Source organism: Hyperolius riggenbachi, chromosome 4, assembly GCF_040937935.1.
Source record: "Hyperolius riggenbachi isolate aHypRig1 chromosome 4, aHypRig1.pri, whole genome shotgun sequence".
In the NCBI taxonomy this organism is placed as follows: domain Eukaryota; kingdom Metazoa; phylum Chordata; class Amphibia; order Anura; family Hyperoliidae; genus Hyperolius; species Hyperolius riggenbachi.
In genome coordinates, this window is record NC_090649.1 from 49,447,895 (window position 1) to 49,467,420 (window position 19,526).

At 42.9% G+C, this 19,526-nt stretch overlaps 1 protein-coding gene across 1 annotated transcript in view; it reads right to left on the reverse strand.

Moving 5' to 3' along the window:
- The window catches only part of LOC137570346 (interleukin-17F-like), a 110,160-nt gene extending 101,111 nt beyond the window's left edge, over positions 1-9,049 (reverse strand). Inside the window, exon 1 of the mRNA XM_068278994.1 lies at positions 9,021-9,049. The gene's annotated coding sequence lies outside the window, so the exon portion shown is untranslated. The remainder of the gene's footprint in view (positions 1-9,020) is intronic.
- Between the last annotated feature and the right edge of the window lie 10,477 nt (positions 9,050-19,526).

Below are 19,526 nucleotides of genomic sequence, written 5' to 3' on the forward strand. Positions count from 1 at the left end.
TCTACAGACACAGCTGGTATATAGAGAGGGGAGGTCTGCCATAGAAGACATAGGAAGACACAGAAGAACTTCAGTCCTGATCTCACACAGACAGCGCTCTACAGACACAGCTGGTATATAGAGAGGGGAGGTCTGCCATAGAAGACATAGGAAGACACAGAACAACTTCAGTCCTGATCTCACACAGACAGCGCTCTACAGACACAGCTGGTATATAGAGAGGGGAGGTCTGCCATAGAAGACATAGGAAGACACAGAACAACTTCAGTCCTGATCTCACACAGACAGCGCTCTACAGACACAGCAGAATGGCGACCCTGGCTTCATCCCTCATATATGTAAGTCACTTCTCTGCCTATCATTACTGAGCCTTAATAAAGCCTGAAACACTCTCTTCAATTATGATTGGCCAATCAATGACTAATTTTACCACCTCCATGTAGTATGAGGGTCATCAGATATGGAATATGAGCAGATTGTGTAGGCAAACCCTAAGTCTACATGGAGGTGGTAAGATTGGTCAGTGATTGGCCGGGCAAAATTGAAAGTGTAGAGAGACTGCAGATGTGCCCTGGTCGGTACAGCAGACAGGGCCGGCGAAAGAGGCAAGGAGGGCAATTGCCCCGGGGCCCCAGAGCCTGTGGAGGCCCCCAAGGTGCCCCTCCTTTCCTCCAGCTATAGTGACCCATGACAGCGGGGTTGTTGTGTGGTTATTCTGTATAGGAAAAGAAGGAGGTTAATTTGGGGAACACCAAAAATGATTTTTAGGGGACATATGATGAACACCTGATGATACTGTGTGACATGGAGGGGGGGGGGGGGGTTGGATCGGGCTTGGCAGGTGGCTCAGGGGCCCTGGGGGTGATTTGGTTGGAAGGAGGGTGTCAGGGGGTCCCCCAAAGTTAGTTTTGCCCCAGGGCCCTATTATAGCTATAGCCGGCTCTGACAGCAGATCCTATGTATTATGTGCTGTGACTGGTCCACTTGCTTTCATCACTCCATTAGTGTCTGTTGCAACGGACGAGTCACAGATAGCAATCTGCTGATGTCTGACTTAGGGCTTACGTGGAATTGAAATTTTTACATCTCCAATCAGAAATCGGCATTTCCGTGAAAATCCGCTTTACCACAACTCGGTAATTTTAGCCGAATCTCAGAGCGCGGAAGCATTGGACCAATCAGAGAATACAAAATGTTTCCACAAAAGTCGGATTACTGAAGTCATTTTAGACCAATCACAAAACTCGGATACTACGGAGTATTCTTGAGCCTTCTGATTGGCCTAAAATAGCCGTAGTATTCCGATTACCGCGGTAAAATTCTGCGTTCTCTGATTGGTCCAATACTTGCGAGTAAACCCGGAAGTATTTAGCCAATAAGAGATTGCAAAAGATGACAAAAAAAAAAGACTTCTTGAAAATTGGAAAAACAGAAAATTGGAAATCACCGTGGCCTGAGACTGATCTAATGTGTGTACCTAGCATTAAGCCTGAATCAAGCATGCAGCCAGAATATACAATCTGTGTACAATGTGATACCGTAATGCAAAATTTCAGGATAAATCATAATTTCATTTGTAAACATAATCACGAAAGGTCATTTTGCAATTTTGCATAATTTTCGTGGAATTGCGTTCCAACTTTAGCGGTTGCTAGTGAACAGGGGCGTAACAATAGACCCTGCAAGGGATGCTGCTGCAGGGGGGCCCAGAAGACACTGGGGGCCCCATTCTGAGAGACTGACAACTAAGGGCAAGGAGAGGAAAAGCTTCTTCTATTCTCTGCACAATTGTTCTATTGACTGCATCTGCTCAGCCACTGATAACGAACCAAACAATCCTATTCAGTGTGCAGCAGGCTCTTCTGTACAATGCCCAGCCCCCAACCTCTCTACCCCTCCTCAAGTGCTCTGTGCTGTAGTGAAGCTGGAAGGGTCTGCAGAGCCAGTTCTGCTCCATCAGAGATGGACAGAGTGAGTGTAATAAGCTGAGGGTGGGAGCACACTCGTCTGTCAGTTTTCTGCACACATTTTCTGCACACCATGTGGGCCAAGGGGCCCCATCAAAAGTTTTGCAGGGGGGGGGCAGTGATTTCTAGCTACACCACCGCTAGTGAAGCCTCCATACAAATGCTATCATCACCAAAATTGGTAGGTTTGTTAAGGGGAATATTGGGAATGAGGCAACAAAAATAATTTTTCCAAAAGACATTTTAGTTTTTGAGAACATTTTAAAAATGCAAAGAAAAATGTTTTTTTAAAGTTAAAAAAACCAACAGTTTCAAAACTATTTTTCCTTTGCATTTTCAAAAATGATTTTCTCTAAAACTACAAGGTCTTTTTGAAAAATTCCTTTTTTTGCCCTTTTTTCACTATTCCTCTTTACATACGCTGTGATTGGTGGCGGTGATAGCATGTTTAGGGGCTTTGCTAATAACCGCTAAAGGCAGCACAAAATTGCACAAAATTTCATGTAATTATGCAAAATTTACGAATGGATTACACAAAATCAGTTGAATATCCACAATGTAATTACGTGTGGGTGTATTGCAAGAAAATTACATAAAAATTTGTGCAATCGTAATTAGCAGATTATGATCATCACTACTTTAGAGCAGGTATGTCAAACCAGTCCTACGAGGGCCGAGATCCTCACACATTTTTGATACAGCTCAAATGAATTGATGGGTCTGAATCAGGAAAGGTGTGGTCCATCAGGTAGAACACATTCCTCTCTTTCTCAGTCCATCCTAAATACTGGCATGGATCTGGCCCTCCAGACCTGGAGTTCGACACGTGCTTTAGAGCATGGAGAGATGGTTATATGATTTGTTTATATTCCACAGATGGCGGTGCTGGTGTCTGTCTGCTCCTCAGCATTCTTTCCAGAAGAGTACATGGCACAGACAGGTCTCCAGGAAGAGCCCAGTGATGACACTGTCCCCCCAGAGCCCAGGCAGAGGTGTGCCGGGAGGAGGAGTCGCCGTCCACCTGCCAGTGCAAACGTGGACATCTCTGCCATGGACACCGATTACATGGACAGCCTGCTGGAGGCTGTGGACTTCAACAGTCACTCTCGGTCACCCTGGGAATACAGGTAACGTTACTCACTTAAGGTACCCATACATCTAGCCATTTTGGCAGGAGATCGACCAAGAGACAGATATCTCTTTGATGGGAGAGAGATCTGTTAGCCACCATAAAACGCAGGTGGATTCCCGATCGATTTCAGCATGAAATCGGGTGGGAATCGGCCTTGTTACGCCGCCTCGCCACCCCTCACCACAGTCCCCTCCAAATGTTTAATCACCCTCCCCCCCCGCCTGTGCAGTTTTATTTTATCTACTGCTGTCCACGCTGCTGCCATCATAGTACTTCCGCTTAATACGCCCCACATGGTTTATGGCATTATAGTACATGAGGCACATATACAGGTGGTCACATGGGGCCTGAATGTGTACGTACAAGAATGGCAGCAGGTAAAGTACAAATGGGGGGGGGGGGGGGGAAGGGGCATAAAACATGAGGGTGGACAATGGCCAGGGGTTTCTGTAGCATTTGTCGTTCTTAATTAACGCATGCCGTTACCACTGTGCACCCAATGAAGCATGCCAGCCTGAGATTTTCCAGCATATCTCGATTAATGCGACCAATTTTGGCCCGAAATGCCCGGGTATGATCTTGGCAGCACCATGAATTGGATGGTCAATTGGCCGCCAAGTTGAGTAATCTATGGGCACCTTTAGGCCCAGACAGGATGTTAAAGGGGTACTGAGGTAAAAATGAACTCGGGTGAGGTGAAAATAAACATGTGTATGTACAGTGCCAAGTATAGAAATAACTAGCCTGTGTTTTTTTTTCTCCATCTGAAAGAATTAACATTCAGGTATGCAAGTGACAGTTTCTCTCCAGTCGGCACCTAATCAACTATAGAATAACCCTCACGGATAAGGAATTACAGCCATTAAACTCTTTCCTCACAGAGAACGACTTCTGACACCTGTAGTAGCAGTAGGGTATTGAAGCCAGGGAAGAGATAAAAAAGGCCAATAGTTTATAGATTTTAGCTCTGGCATATTTCAAGCACTGGCCTTATGCAATTAACTTTTTCTCCTGAGTTTTCTCTTTGCTGACGTTGTCAAATTTGCCAATAACATGCCCTTTACACCACTTGCGAGCAAGAAAATGCTCAAAATAATTTTGATGGTACTTTCTCATCTACTTTTTGGTACTTTTTTAGTCGCAAAGTGCTGAAAAGTTACTTTAAATAGAAGTTGAAAAATGATCTCGTAGGAGGAAAAAGATAATTGCATATGGGCCACTGTGTTCACTGAGTTCTGGAAAACGGGGGTTTTACTGATCATCATTAACTTTTATTGTGTTTGTATACTTTACATTCCTAAGATGTGTCATTAGTCAATGGTTAATATTAATTTTGCAACATCACATTCCCAAGCGCTTTGGTGGGGGAAATTAGAGATGGAATGAATCCCAAATTTCCCTGAATCAGAATCCAAAAAGATTCTCAAATTTTTTGAATCTCTCGAATCCTGTACATACGAATTGGGTGATGCCCAGTAGGAATAGTAGTTAAAATAAACAATTCTAAGTTTAATTACTATGCAGGGTTGCCAACCCAATTTCTCATTTTTCCTGGACAAAATGGTCAAAAAATCTGGACAGCCCAAATTTTGGACGGACAGGGGGCGGAGTCAGGGGCGGAGTCAGTAGCGGGCTTTTTAGGGAACTTCTTGTGAATTTCGGGAGGAAAGAAACATACTGTGGCTGGAGCAGGTGATTACTGCATACGGCTCATGTGAAACAGCCCACCTGAACCGAGAAGGCTTGTTTCCAGATAAAAGAAACATGATGTCCATACTATATAAATACATAATAATAATATGGTAGGGCATTAGACTATGACAGGATTAGATTATGAGCTCCTCTGAGGACAGTCAGTGACAGGACTATGTACTCTGTAATGTGCTGCAGGAGATGTCAGTGCTATATAAATACATAATAATATGGTGGGACATTACACTATGACTATGGTAGGATTAGATTGTGTGCTCCTCTGAGGACAGTCAGTGACACGACTATGTACTCTGTAATGTGCTGCAGAAGATGCCAGATCCTCTGGTCCCCTGCAGCGCCTCACTTTTAGTTCCGGCACTCAGCAAGTTAATAGTCACTGACTGCACCTGTGCGACCCTGTCTGGCTGCACAGGCCCAGTGGCCCATTTACCCGCTGGAACCAAAAGTGGGGCGCTGCAGGGGACCAGAGGATCTGTTTGTGACCGTGCGGACTGAGTCGGACACAGAGCGGCTGGAGGGAGGGGGCCAGTAAAAGCCCCAGATAAGTTACTCTTGCTTTTTTTAGGTTCCCTTTCAAGCAGACCTGAACTCAGAACTTCCTCTCTGCTCTAAAAGATAAGCAGCAGCATAATAACCTTTAAAGAATAAACATTTCTTTGTTACAGCTGATACAGATCTTGCAATACATCTGCAGTGTATCTACTTCCTGCTTTATTGGAAGCAAACATATTGTTAACATACTGTGGTTTCAAATGAGCTTATCTGCCATGACAGTCAGGTGACATAGGGAGAGATCAAACTACAACTTGTGGACAGCATAGTGGCGTAGTGGTTGCAGCGCTGGGTCCCTGGTTCCATTCCCAGCCATGGCAGAGTTTGTATTATCTCAGTTATTATCTCAGTGTGACTGCATGGGTTTCCTCCAGACACTCTGGTTTTCTCCTACACCCCAAAAACATACAGATAACTAAAAATTGGCTTCCCCTAAAATTGGCCTATTGTATTGACATACACGATGGAGGACACATAGCTACAGTTGGGATTAGAGTGTGAGCTCCTCTGAGGACAGTTAAGTGACATGACTATGTACTCTTTACAGTGCTGCGTAAGATGTCACGCTATATCAATACTAAATAATCATAAATAGACACAAATGAAGAGGAATTACAGGCTAAATTCTCTAAATACATACAGGGTGCATTACTAAATACTTCCCTTCTGCCCTGTTCACGTCACACAAACACTTTCAGGAATGAAAGAACTACGTTGCTCTCCTCACCTCACACAGTGTAGTAGAAAACTGAGGATGTCCCTTTCCTCTGCATCGCCTGCTGTCAGAATACAGGCATGATGCATGAATGAACTTTGTGACCTGGTGGCCGGCCTGGTGGTCATAATCAGCCAGCTGTCAGACCGGAACGAGCGAGGCGAGCCCTAATGAAACATGAGAGGAGGGACAGCTATTACACAGCCTGCTGCCGCCATGGAGTTCAGCGAGCCTGGGACTGTCTTTTCCTTACTTGTTAGCAGGGATGGCATGTGCTCGGTCGGCTGCTGCTGATCTGCTCCTGCTCGGCTCTGCTGCGTGGCTCGGCGGCTGGGTCTGTGTGCTGTCTGTGCTGCGACCTCAGCTCCGACCTGGCTGCCGCCCGTGTGACACTCTCCTCGCCGTCCTCCTCCTGGTGACACTCCTCTCGCTGCTCTGCTCAGAGTGGGCTGGGCCGGCTCCCTGCATCTCTTATTGGGCAGCGAGTCACCGGCTCCAAAAAGAGGTTAGCTGATTGGAGGGGACACCCGGGCAGGAGAGGGCGGCTGAGGGGAGACTGAGGGAGGGGGGAAAAAGAGCGCACATAGTGCATGCGCAGAATAGATTGGCATAATTTATGCACTTTGGGACGGACGACTGCCCAGGAAATACGGGCAGTACGGACAGCTCTATTTTAAGAGCTTCTGTACGGACAGTCCGTCTTTTGACGGACGCTTGGCAACCCTGTTACTATGCTAACACAGATCACACAATTCTTATGTATGAGATTCGAGAGATTCGAAAGATTTGAGAGGATTAAAAGATTTGAGAATCTTTTTGGATTCAAGGAAATTTGGGACTCATATACATTGCATACATACTGCATACATACATTGCCCATATGCAATTAACTTTTTCTTCTAAGTTTTCTCCTAGGAGATATTTTTAAATTTGTAATCAAGTAGGTAGCGCTGGGATTCTTCAGTAGTTTTAAAGCACTTTTTAATTGGTGTTTGTCAAATAAACATGTAAAATATACATGAACTGTAAATTGTAAAATACATTTCTGGTAAGCCTATTTATATACAGTATGTTTGATTTCAATACATTTTTATTCAGTATTCACATATGTGTTGCATTCATGCTCATTCACACATGGGGCCACCCGATGTGTCCTTAAACAGGGAAAAAAGGAAAAATAAAAATAAGGATAAAAATATAAGTAAAAATAAAAAGCAAGGTTGAAAAAATATGTGTATTTAAAAATACTGCATGTGTATCCAAGAAATAAATGTCCAAGGATTTGGTGCAAAAAGTCAGTACTTAAAAGTTGTTAGACACTCCCAAACTTCGTATGTGGGTCTCCACCAGAATCTTCTCCAATAGTTTTATTATCTTATAGTTAGGGGCTATTGGTCTCAGTGTGATTTCACCATAATATGAAGAGTCAGTATTTTCCACTCAAATTGTTACTCACACTTATGATGTTCCTAAGTTGATGATTCTGCGGTGAGTACACAGGTAGAGCCGCTACATTATACTCACGTGCTCCCTGGTGTACTCAGTCCAATCTTTACTTCCCGCTGATGTTGAGTTGGAGCTCTGGCCGTTAGCTCTGCGACTCCTCCCGCCTCCTTCTTTGTGACAAGCTACTCTGGCTTCCCCTTCGGCGCTTGCGGCGGTCACTACCTGGTTACGACTCCTCACTTCCGGTGACGTATCACCTCCCCGCAGCGGTCTCTAGAATCTCGTAAGTGAGTTACTAGACGTCAACTCCGATTTGTACAGAAGACTTCAGGGTATCATTGGGCTGACATGTTTCGGCAGGCTCGGCTGCCTTTCTCAAAGCCAAACTTTTTAAATTTTCCATAAAATGCCTTTTAAACCCCCAACAAGCAAGAAAATACTCAAAAAAGTACTATTTCAATTACTTTTTGGGAACTTCTTAAATTGCAAAGTGCTGAAAAAATATTTTTTTAACAGAAGATAAAAAGTTAATTGCATATGGGCCAATGGCCTCAATTCACTAAGCTTATCTCCTGTCTTTAATAACGTTTCTAGAGTTATCACCATGGTGACGAGGCATGTAGTATTCAGGAAACATTTTACCTCAGGCAAACCTAAAGTTAACTCTTTTGTCTTTAAGTTAACTTTTCAATCCTTAAAATAACTCCAGTGTTAAAGACAGGCTGATAATTAACTGCGTGTGAAAATAACTACAGAGGATGTAAATTAACTACAGAGGAGGTAACTTAAGGAATGAAGAGATAAGATAACTCTCCCACTGTGTGGAGGTACGTTTTCTCTTGCCTTATTATCTCCAGCATGATCTTAGTGAATTAAGGCCAATGGTCTCAATTCACTAAACTTATCTCCTGTCTTTAATAACTCTTCTAGAGTTGTTACCATGGTGATAAGGCATGTAGTATTCAGGAAACATTTTACCTTAGGCAAGCCTAAAGTTAACTCTTCTGTCTTTAAATTAACTCTCCAATCCTTAAAATAACTCCAGAGTTAAAGACAGGCTGTTAATTAGCTGCATGTGAAAATAACTACAGAGGAGGTAAATTAACTACAGAGGAGGTAAATTAACTACAGAGGAGGTAAATTAACTACAGGAGAGGTAACTTAAGGAATGAAGAGGTAAGATAACTCTCTCACGTGTGGAGGTAAGTTTTCTCTTGCCTTATTACCTCTAGCATGATCTTAGTGAATTAAGGCCATAGTGTGTTAATGTAATGCTGAATATCCACTTGTTAAAGGTGGTGGCCAATTGATATCTACCAGATATTGATCACTTGCCTCACTGGACAGTTAAATCAGACATCAGCGAGATCTGATGTAATATTCCTCTCTTCACTGAAGCTACAAGGTTTCTCCTACTTGCAGCAATACAAAGAGCCTCGATCTCCTGCTGCTCCAACGTTTTGTGCATTGCATTGAAATAAATTTAACGACACACCTTGCTGGCCGGGTCCTGTAGCTCCATTTCCTGTTGAGTTGCAGCTTTGTTGGACAGACAGCTATCTAAACACCTCCCCATTATCATTAGGGAGGAGCTCAGAGGAGCAGCAGCCAATCTTTTACCTGGGAGCACAGATCTGACCCCACCCACCTCCTCCCTGTACTGCTAAGAGATTGACTCTTTGTGGTCAGCAATGCAGCTAGATCTCCCTGTCTTTGCTCAGAGTGCTTTTCACTAGTGCTTTAATATATTTAATATATTAGTATAAGAAAAGTTGTAAAGCTGTACAGGATGTACACAGTGGTAGCCATATTTGCCTATCACATAAGCAATCTTTGTTCCTTGGCTGTGATTTACTCTTGCTTTTCTCTCAGTCATGCACACAGCCCGATCTACAGATCTATGAATAAAATGATATTCATGATGCCATAATAATTCAAACTGACTAAAAATGATTGGCAACTGTATTTCAATGTATTTCTTTTTCAGGCTCAACACGGATCCCGATAGATACCCCTCTGTTATCTCAGAAGCGGACTGTCTGACCTTCTCCTGTGCAGGGATGGGCCCGGATCTTTTCTCCTACCCCATCCAGCAGGAGGTGATGGTGCTGCGACGCCAGCAGAGAGACTGCGACTACACCTACAGCCTGGAGACTGAGCTGGTCACCCAGGGCTGCACCTGTGTCCAGGCCCTGTCTGTCTACTGATACAGCCAGGACCGGAGTGTGTACTATGTGCCAAACTCTACCGACCAATCAGCTATCTGCCACTATCCTGACTGCTGCTATCTAATGACACATAACATGTGCCAAACTCTACCGACCAATCAGCTATCTGCCACTGTCCTGACTTCTGCTATCCAATGACTGATAACACTAGTTATTTCTGTAGTGTGTGAGAAGCAAGAGATTACAGGTGTGAAGTGTAATATTAACCTGTTGCCAAGCATTAGACCATGTACCATCCAAAGAAAGCCTATGTCATCTGTGACATAAAACAAAAATGTGTAGGTCTATTCTTTGTGATAAGTAGTGATACATTTATTGGCCAATGAATGGGAGGAGCATGAAATGTGAAATAACCTGTGGTGGGGAAGTGGTTGAACTCTGGGAAGAATAACAAGCCATTGGTTAAGGTGCCCATACATTACTCAATTTCTATGTTTGATCAACTAATTCATTCGATCATTTTAATGGATCAGCAGAGAACTGATTATGTTCCATTCTGCTTGATTGATGGAAATTGGCGAAACATTATGGGAGACTACACACAAAGTGGAAGCGGTTTAAATAAGTGATTGGTTGCTGTGAGTTGCACTTGCATCATTTTGGTCATCTTCATTGCCATTTTTACAGCTATACATCCATACATTATTATTATTATTATTATTATTTTTATTATTATTATTATTATTATTATTATTATTATTATTATTATTATTATTATTATTATTATTATTATTATTATTATTATTATTTGTACAGCATGAGAAATATTATTAAATGAAAAATACATTTTTGAAGTTGTCTGTATGCTATTGTCTTTTTATTTCCTCTTTCTTTATTTTTAAGTAGTATAACCCCTCAAAAGCAATTTTCTTCTTTGGGAGTCAAAAATATTTGGGTAGCTGGCAGCATCATTTCCAGACAATAGTCTTCATGACTATGTGTTTTGTAAACAACTATAAACTTGAAGGGAACCCGAGGTGGGCTCACAAAAAAAAAGTAGGCTACCTGATCCGTGAGGCTGCACAGATCAGGTAGCTGCAAAAAACGCCGCTCCCGTGGGCTGCAATAACCCACTTTCACTTGCAGCTGCGCTGAGAGACTGTGTGTCTCTCATAGCGTGCAGGGAGGCAATGGGAGCAGCAGGAGGCGCGGCCAGGGGGAGAGATGCCCAATGGAAGGTCAGTAAACACTGTAGGAACGCCCCTGGTGGGCGTTTTAAACAGGAAATTCCTCTCCCCTGTGTTTACCTCTGAGTTAGCGACAAATCTTGTTACTAAACTCGGGGGGCTATAGCGTGGCAGTGGGGGGCAGAGAGCATCGGTTGGAGGACACAGAGCCATGTCATTCGGCAGAGAACAAGGCTCTGTGCCCCATCTGCCCTCCATATTCCCACCTCAGGTTCTCTTTAAAGGACACCTGAAGTGAGAGGTATGTGGAGGCTGCAATATTTATTTCCTTTTAGGCAGTTGCCCGGCAGCCCTGTTGGTCCTCTGTTTCTAGACCCTGAACAAGCATGCAGATCAGATGTTCACACCTCCCAACTTTTGGAAATAAGAAAGAGTGACACATTTAAGACATGCCCCTCCCCTACCTCTATTCACACCCCCTAGTCTCACCCCTGCCACACCTCTAATCACACCCCTGCCACACCTCTAGGCACACATATCCTAAAAAAGCAAAACACATAGCTTTATAAATTGAACCACTCTGGGCCCTTCTTTCATCAGTTCTCCTTCATATTGAGGTTAAAATAAGAAAAAATCTAAAATATCAATTTAAAGGATAGGAATACTGTTTGGAGTCAATTAACCATATTTACATAGATCTTTACATCTGTCCTGAAAGAGGGACAAATAAGGAAGAAAGAGGGACAGAGGGATTTGGTTTCCAAAGAGGGACTGTCCCTTCCCAAAAAGGGACAGTTGGGAGCTATGGATGTTTCTGACTGAAGTCTGACTGTATTAGCATTAGCTGCATACTTGTTCCAGGTTTGTGTTCCAGACACTACTGCAGTCAAAGAGAAGCAGGACAGCCAGGAAAATGGTATTGTCTAAAAGGAATACAAAGTAATACAATTACACTGCAGTCCCTCTCTCTAGGAGTTTTAAAGCTCTGCTTAGTACATCAGAAGGCTAGCTTATTAAATAAAGATTTAATATTCCAAAAAAGTGGAACAGTGCAAAAAGAAATATATACAAAATATTTACAAAAAAACGCAGTAAAAAGGTACAAATGCACACAACCAGACAGTTTGCACAAATAAAAACAGGAATAAAAACAGAAATTGAACTTTTACCAGCACAAAGGTCCAACTTTGTCATGGAGGACACAGGGGGTTCTGATCAGGAATCAGGGACCTCTCTAGCTCGGCGCTACCTTCAGGAGAAGACACTTACTGACTCAGAGCGGTTTTTTTTATAGGGGGACATGTAGCCTTGGGCTACCCACTTCTAAACCAAAGTTAATTTCCTACATTTCTATAAAGACCGGTACCAGGATCTTGCTTCCACATTATTATTATTATTATTTTTGATTTATATAGCGCCAACATCTTCCGTAGCGATGTACATAGTACAAACAAATAATGGGGAACAAATATACATGAGAAGTAAAAGACACTGTACAGTCATGGCATTGAATAGAATAAATACAGATACATACATAGTTGATGTGTAGTTGGTACATGTGCATATGGTAAAATTACAGCGGTATGAGAAACACTAGGAGGAGGTCCCTGCCCTTGCGGGCTTACAATCTAGAGGGTAGTGGGGAGGAAACAACAGGGAAGGAAACACAAGGATTAGTGGGTGAGCCAGTGTGCCTTCAGTGCTGCCTATAGCAGATTATAGGCTTGTCTGAAGAGGTGTGTTTTCAGAGTACATGCGAATATCACAGCTTCCTTCCTACATCCTCTCTCTGTAGCCTCTGAGACACCAAAAACAGTCAAGGTATATTTACATGTGACAATAGGGTCTTTGCATTGACATTAGCTTAACAATGCCTATGGCCAGGTTCTTTCAGACAAGTGTGCAAATGAATGTCAGCTGCTGGTGGGTTGCGATATTTACATGTCATTAGGTGTGGACTTCAAAGGGAATGCAAATGCTCACCCCCAAAAACTTCCACGTGATTCAACCCGGCCACGCCTGACCAGCGTCACACGTATTATCGTCACTCTGTGGCTCCGCCCAATGTTTCCTTGCCTTAGCAACTCCACAGGGGCTACGGGGCCACGGCGAGTGACATCTATTTATGCTAAAAGCAGATTGCCGTCAAAGCTGCTACTGCCCCTGCGTCTACCTTTAATGCTGCCACCCAAGCAGCCAACTGCACATGCACCAAAGGCCGCAAATGTGGCTAGATGGAAGTCAGGATACAAAATTATTTGCGTCATAAACAGATTTAGCCTCAAAGTATACAGATTTAAAGGTTATTCCACATAATGAATATATTTCAGAATACAATTTATTCACCTATATGTCAAATACGGAACGTCAATACAAATTAGGAGCGTCAATAGAAATTAGGGGCATCTAAGTCAATGCAAATTCAGGACACATACCCCAAATGATTTTTTTACACATACCCCCACTTGTGTAATATCTCCACCTGCTCCTCTCCCCACCCCAGACAGTAGCGAAACTACATACTAGCTATTATTGATGAAGCAATTCAAATCTATGGCAACATTATGCCCAAAAGGTATTCATTTTATGTATCCATTCAGTTTCTTTTTTGGGAGATGGTTCTCTCCCTATTACACCCCCTCCAGCTCGGTGTCAATTTTTCAAGCCCACAAATCCTGAGGGTTTTAATGCAACAATTATGCTTTTCCCCAACATGTCTAGATAAATTGTTTCGAAAAGCCTTTGGCTGAGTTACATAAATGCTCACCCCACCTTTTATGCAGTGCTCTGGTGGTACGCCCTATGTATTGGAGGCCGCACTCACACCAGATCAAATATGCTGCATACTTGGTGCGGCATGATATGAACCACTTAAAGCGGAATATAACTCAGCATTTCTTCTTTGCTCTAAAAAATGATTTACAGCATATTATATACAACCAGCATTTTTTTTTATACTAGACCAGCATTAAAAAAGGTTACACACAGGGCTGGAAAGTTCAGTGCACAGAAATGTGGAGGCATCCAAAGTTCAGATAATGTTATCTTGTGTTTACTTAAATGTATCAAGTAAGGAATGTGACACATTCTCTGACTGTGCAGAAGCTGCTGGACACAGACAGACACTCAAAGCATTTCTGCCTCCAATACATAATGAATAAAACCAGTTATGAATAAAATGCAAAGTCTGCTCACAAAGCAAAAAACTGTACTTTTGGGAACTTGTAATTTCTAAATGAATAATAATACTTATGCACAAATGCAAATATGCTAACCGTATGGCATAGAAAAAGTAGGAAAACATGTTTTTATTGAATATTATATCAGGGTTTTATACCACTTTAACTTTAAAAGTTCTACCAGTTCTGCACAGTCTTACTTCTTACTGTCAGCCCCTCCTCACATGCTCTACAAGCCCGTCAGGGGTAAAAACCATCCTCCTGCCAAGGGTTGGTTAGTTGTTGAGGAGGGTTGACACAACTTGGAGCTAGATGGTCTTTTAAATTGGGGGCTCTACGGTACAAAAACATGGGCTTATCGGGGATCACTTTTTTAAGAATAGGATCTTGTTTCAATTTGCCCCAGTGCTTATTGATAACAGTTTCCAATTGCCTATGTTGCTTGCTGAATCCAGTAAGGAATCCAAAATCAAAATTTCCCCCCTCTTTAGGTCTAGACATGAAAGTGCTGGCCCTATCTACCCTGAATAGCCCTTATCACAAAATCTCTGGCTAACTTGGTGGACTGTTGGTGGTAGTCATCTAGTGTAGAGTAATTCCTTCTTAAATGAAGAAATTTGTCTTTAGGGATAGCCCTCATCCACTGAGGGTGGTGGCAACTTCCTACTGGTATGTAGCCGTTCCTATCGGTGCTTTTAAAATGTGTTCTGGTCCAGAGCTCACTCCCATTTTTGGACGTCTCCAAATCCAGAAACACCATCAAGTCCTTACTACATACAGCATTAAGTTCGATGTTCAATACATTATTATTCAGCATCTGTATATATGACTGAAATTCCGGCTCAGTTCCTTCCTATAGAATTAACAGGTCTTTGATGTACCTTGACCAATTTATGACCTTAGAAGACTCTGTTTTCAAAAGCACATCTTCCTCCCACACTGCCATGAATATGTTCACGAAGCCCAGGGCATATCCTGCTCCCATGGCGCATCCACGTCTCTGTAAGTAAAATTCTCCTTCATGCCAAAAATAATTATGCTTAAAGAAAATCTGTAATGAAAAAACCTCCCCTGGGGGGTACTCACCTCGGGTGGGGGAAGCCTCCGGATCCTATTGAGGCTTCCCCATCCTCCTCGGTCCCACGGCGGCTGAGAAAATCCTCCCGGAGCGGCGGCGATGTAAATATTTACCTTTTGGCTCCAGCGCAGGCGCAGTATCCACTCTTCCCATGGATATAGGTGAAAATAGCCGATCTCCGTCGGGCCGCTCTACTGCGCAGGCACAAGTCTCCTGCGCCTGCGCAGTAGAGCGGACCTGACGGAGATCAGCTATTTTCGCCTATCTCCGTCTGAAGAGCCGCAACAGCGCCCCCGCTGAAGCCGAAAAGGTAAATATTGCACAGGCTGTCGGATTTGTCGCCTGTGCGTTCCGGGGGCTGCAGCGAGACCGCCGCGGGACACAGGAGGACGGGGGAAGCCTCGATAGGGTCCAGAGGCTTCCCCCTACTGAGGTGAGTACCCCCCAGGGGAGCTTTTTTTTCAGTACAGGTTTTCTTTAAGGGCGAATTTTAATAAACATAAAATAAACTCTCATTGCTCCTGTTTCATATTAGTTTTAGTCAGATACTCTCTGACTGCCCACAAGCCAGGTTCATGGGGGATTCAGGTATATAAAGAAGAAACAACAGCTGTACCCAATAGCGTATGCTCTGTTACCAGCAATCCATCAAGAACCTGCAAAGTATGCTTGGTGTCTCTTAGTGATGAGCGTAATTACATAATTACAATTATGCAAAATTGTGCGTAATTTGCAAAATTACGAATCGAAATTTTACGAATTCCACGAAATTACGCAAATGTTGTGTTTATGTGGAATTTCTGTATTTACGATTGTTTTCCATAATTACGATCGTTTACGTAACACAAACAAATCAGAATTTCGTGTTTAACATGGAAATTCGTCCGTTCTCAAAATTGTGTTCCAGTCCAGAGCCTCCTGATACATTTAAAGCGACGAGGGGGGGTTAATGTGGATCTGTTTCTTCGGTTAGTGAACCTATACTCCTATGCAGGATTAACTCTTGTAGTAGGGCCCTCTTTCTTGAGAAAATATTTTTGATGTTTAACTTCCTAGTAAATGTATGCTCATCTATGTAGGTATTGAACTTGTTAATATTACAGATCGGGGCATACCTCAAACCTCTATCAATCAGTTTAAGTTGTTTCTGACTTCAAAAGGAACCACTAATATTAAAAATGCCTTGTCCTCCCAGCTTTTTGTTCGCTTTCCCATCTCCCCCCCCTCTGCATATAAGCTGTTGTCACCAAAATTGCTATATACAGTAGCAAAAAGTATGTGAACCCTTTGGAAGCATATGGATTTCTGCACACATTGGTCATAACATGGGATCTGATCTTCATCTAAGTCACAACAATAGACAATCACAGTCTGCTTAAAGGGGAACTCCAGTGAAAATAAAGAAAAGGAAAAAAAGTGCTTAATGTTTACAATAATCTATATGTATAAAATCGGATGTACGTGTGTATGTATGTATGTATGTGCCGCGATCACTCGAAAACACCTTGACCGATTTGAGCGAAACTTGGTATGCAGATTCCTTACTATCTGGGATGATATGTTCTGGGGATCTCGCGTCCCCTGCACATGTGGGCGGAGCTACAAACAGCAAATCAGATTTCACTCATTTATGTCAATGGAAAAAATGTGAAAGGCTGCCATTCTCACAGTATTCAAGCCAGAGTCCCCACACATGGCACAGTTGGTCACTTGGTGACCGAGGTTACAAAGCCAGGAAAAATGGGTGGAGCATAAAACAGCCAATCAAATTTCAGCCATTCATTTTAAATAGGAAAATGTAAGCTAGGAATAGTGGGTACAAGTCAAGTGTATTTAAAAAAAAAAAAATAACTTTTATAAATGCATTTTTATGTTTTTTTTAACTCAGAAAAATGACAGTTTAAAAAAACATTTTCCTTTGCATTTTTAAAAGGGATTTTCTCAAAAAAAATATAAGGTCTTTTTGCAAAAAAATTGTGTGACTTGTACTCACTATTCTTCCTAACATACATAGCAATTTTGGTGACAACAGCATGGGGGCTGTGCTATTATTAACCGCTAAAGTCGGAAAATAAATTATGCGAAAATTATGCAAATTGCAAGTTCCTGATTACAACAGACAAAATTAATTACGATTTTTCCTGAAATTTTGCATTACGATTTTGCATCATAAGTGCGAATTTCGATGTGAGATTACGACTGAAAAATTTCTGCTCATCACTAGGAAATACAATGTCCTTACCGAAAGTCCTCCTTATATTTAGAAGTCCCACCTTAGCAAGCTATCTCCACGGGGATCCTTTGGAAGTTGTCTGTACGTTGGAAATTGGCAGGTTCACATGACAGCCAGGCCTGCTCTCTTTTTAGAACTCTGTTTGGGAGGCGGGATTTCAAGTTCCGCCCCCTGCTTCAGGCTGACCCTCCTCCCATTGCATCCTGGCATCTTGGGAGGGAAAAAGTTGGTCATGAATGTATTATTCATCAATATTTCGGGCATTGCTCATCGCCCGTTTACAATTATAGCATATTCATGACCTGTGAAACATTTTCAAGCATTAATTATTAACCCCCCTGGCGGTATTCCCGAGCTGAGCTCGGCCTGAGTGACAGCTGCTTGAAGCGGTAAGCCCAAGCTCAGCTCGGGCTGGCTCAAACCGCCGATCCCTTTGATCTCCTGGGTCCCGTGAGCGACCCGTGAGAGTTATCCTTCCTGTCTAATTCCTCCTCATTTGTGTATAATCACAAGTTGTAATTTGATCTCTTCCCTGTGTCACCTGACTGCCATAGCAGAGATGGCAGATAAGCTCATTTGAAAGCATAGGATGTTTACAATATAGCCATTTGGTTCCCAACTGCTTCAGAGCGAAGTGCTTCTGCCAGATTTTTGCCTGGATTTTGACTATTCTCTGCTGGCCACCTGCACCGACCTCTGCCTGGATTTTGACTACTCTCTGCCAGCCGCCTGCACCGACCTCTGCCTGGATTTTGACTACTCTCTGCCTACCAAGTGGGGCCCAGTGCCAATGGCAAGCGCCTGGAAGCAATAATGGAGTCATCAGTGGGCCCCCTGAGAGAAGGTATTTAAACTGGGGGCTACCTAATACTGGGGGTCCCTCTGGCTACCTATACTGGGGGCCTATTTATTACTGGAGACCCCTGTGCTGTGACTATCCATACTGGGGAGCTACCTAATACTGGTGGTACCTTTGGCTGCCTTTAGTGGGGAGCACTTCTGGCTACCTATACTGGGGGGCTACCTAGTACTGGGGGTACCCCTGGCTACCAATCATGGGGGGCTCCTAATTCCTAATTCTGGGGGGTACCTCTGGCTACCTAAGACCTAAGTTGTCTTTTTTTTTGGGGGGGGGGGTCCCAACCAAAAGTCTTTATAGGTCAGAATTTTGTTCTGGCAAATGCAGAAGAGTTCCAACAATCAATACAAATAAATCTCAAAACAATAATTACCATCATCTGCCTCCTTTTAATATGTTAGTCAACAGTGCCCCTTTATGAGTTAAAATTACTGTCCATCTCTTTCTTAAAGAGAACCTGAGATGAAAAAAACAAAAAAAATCATACTTACCTGCTGGGGCGGATCAAGACCAAGTTGCGCCTGGGGCAAGGTCAGGTTTTGGCGCCCAAAGGTCAGGTTTTGGCGCCTAAACTGCCATTCATTTTGCCGCTGCTTTAAGAATTCAACAAACTGCGCCTGGGGCAAGATACCCGCTTGCCCCCCCCCCCCCCCCCCCCTAGATCCATCCCTGCTTACCTGGGGCTTAATTCGCTGACATCATTTTTCATCAATTTCATAATAAAAAGTGAACGTGACAATAGAAATCGGGAAGATTGTGGACTGGAAAAGAATCATCACTAATTAACCAGGCAGCTGGAATTGCCAGTCAAGCACTACAGGAGCTGTCTGCGATATTAGAGTCAGATAAAGACAGATAGAGGCAATAAACTGCTAAACAGTAACATCATTGCCACATGACATCCGTTCCTAAACAACACATCCAAAACAAAGAAACCCGAGCTTCCAAAATACAGCCAGTAGTGGTCATAATAAATCATACTTGATACAGAACACAAGCAGAAAGACTGGAAAAAAGTATAACTTTTTAGTCATGTGAAAGCACAAATTTGTCTAAAGCCCAATCTACACAATACGATTCTTTGTGCGATTCTATTACGATTCTATTTACGATCTGATTAAATCCGATATGTCCGATCGGATTCGATTCGATTCAGTTCGATTTGCCATTGCAAAACAGTGGCGAATTGAATCGAATCGAATCCCGATCGGACATGTCGGATTTAATCGAATTGTGAATAGAATCATAATCGAATCGTAGATTGGGCTTTAGACATGGGACTCACTAACCTGGGACA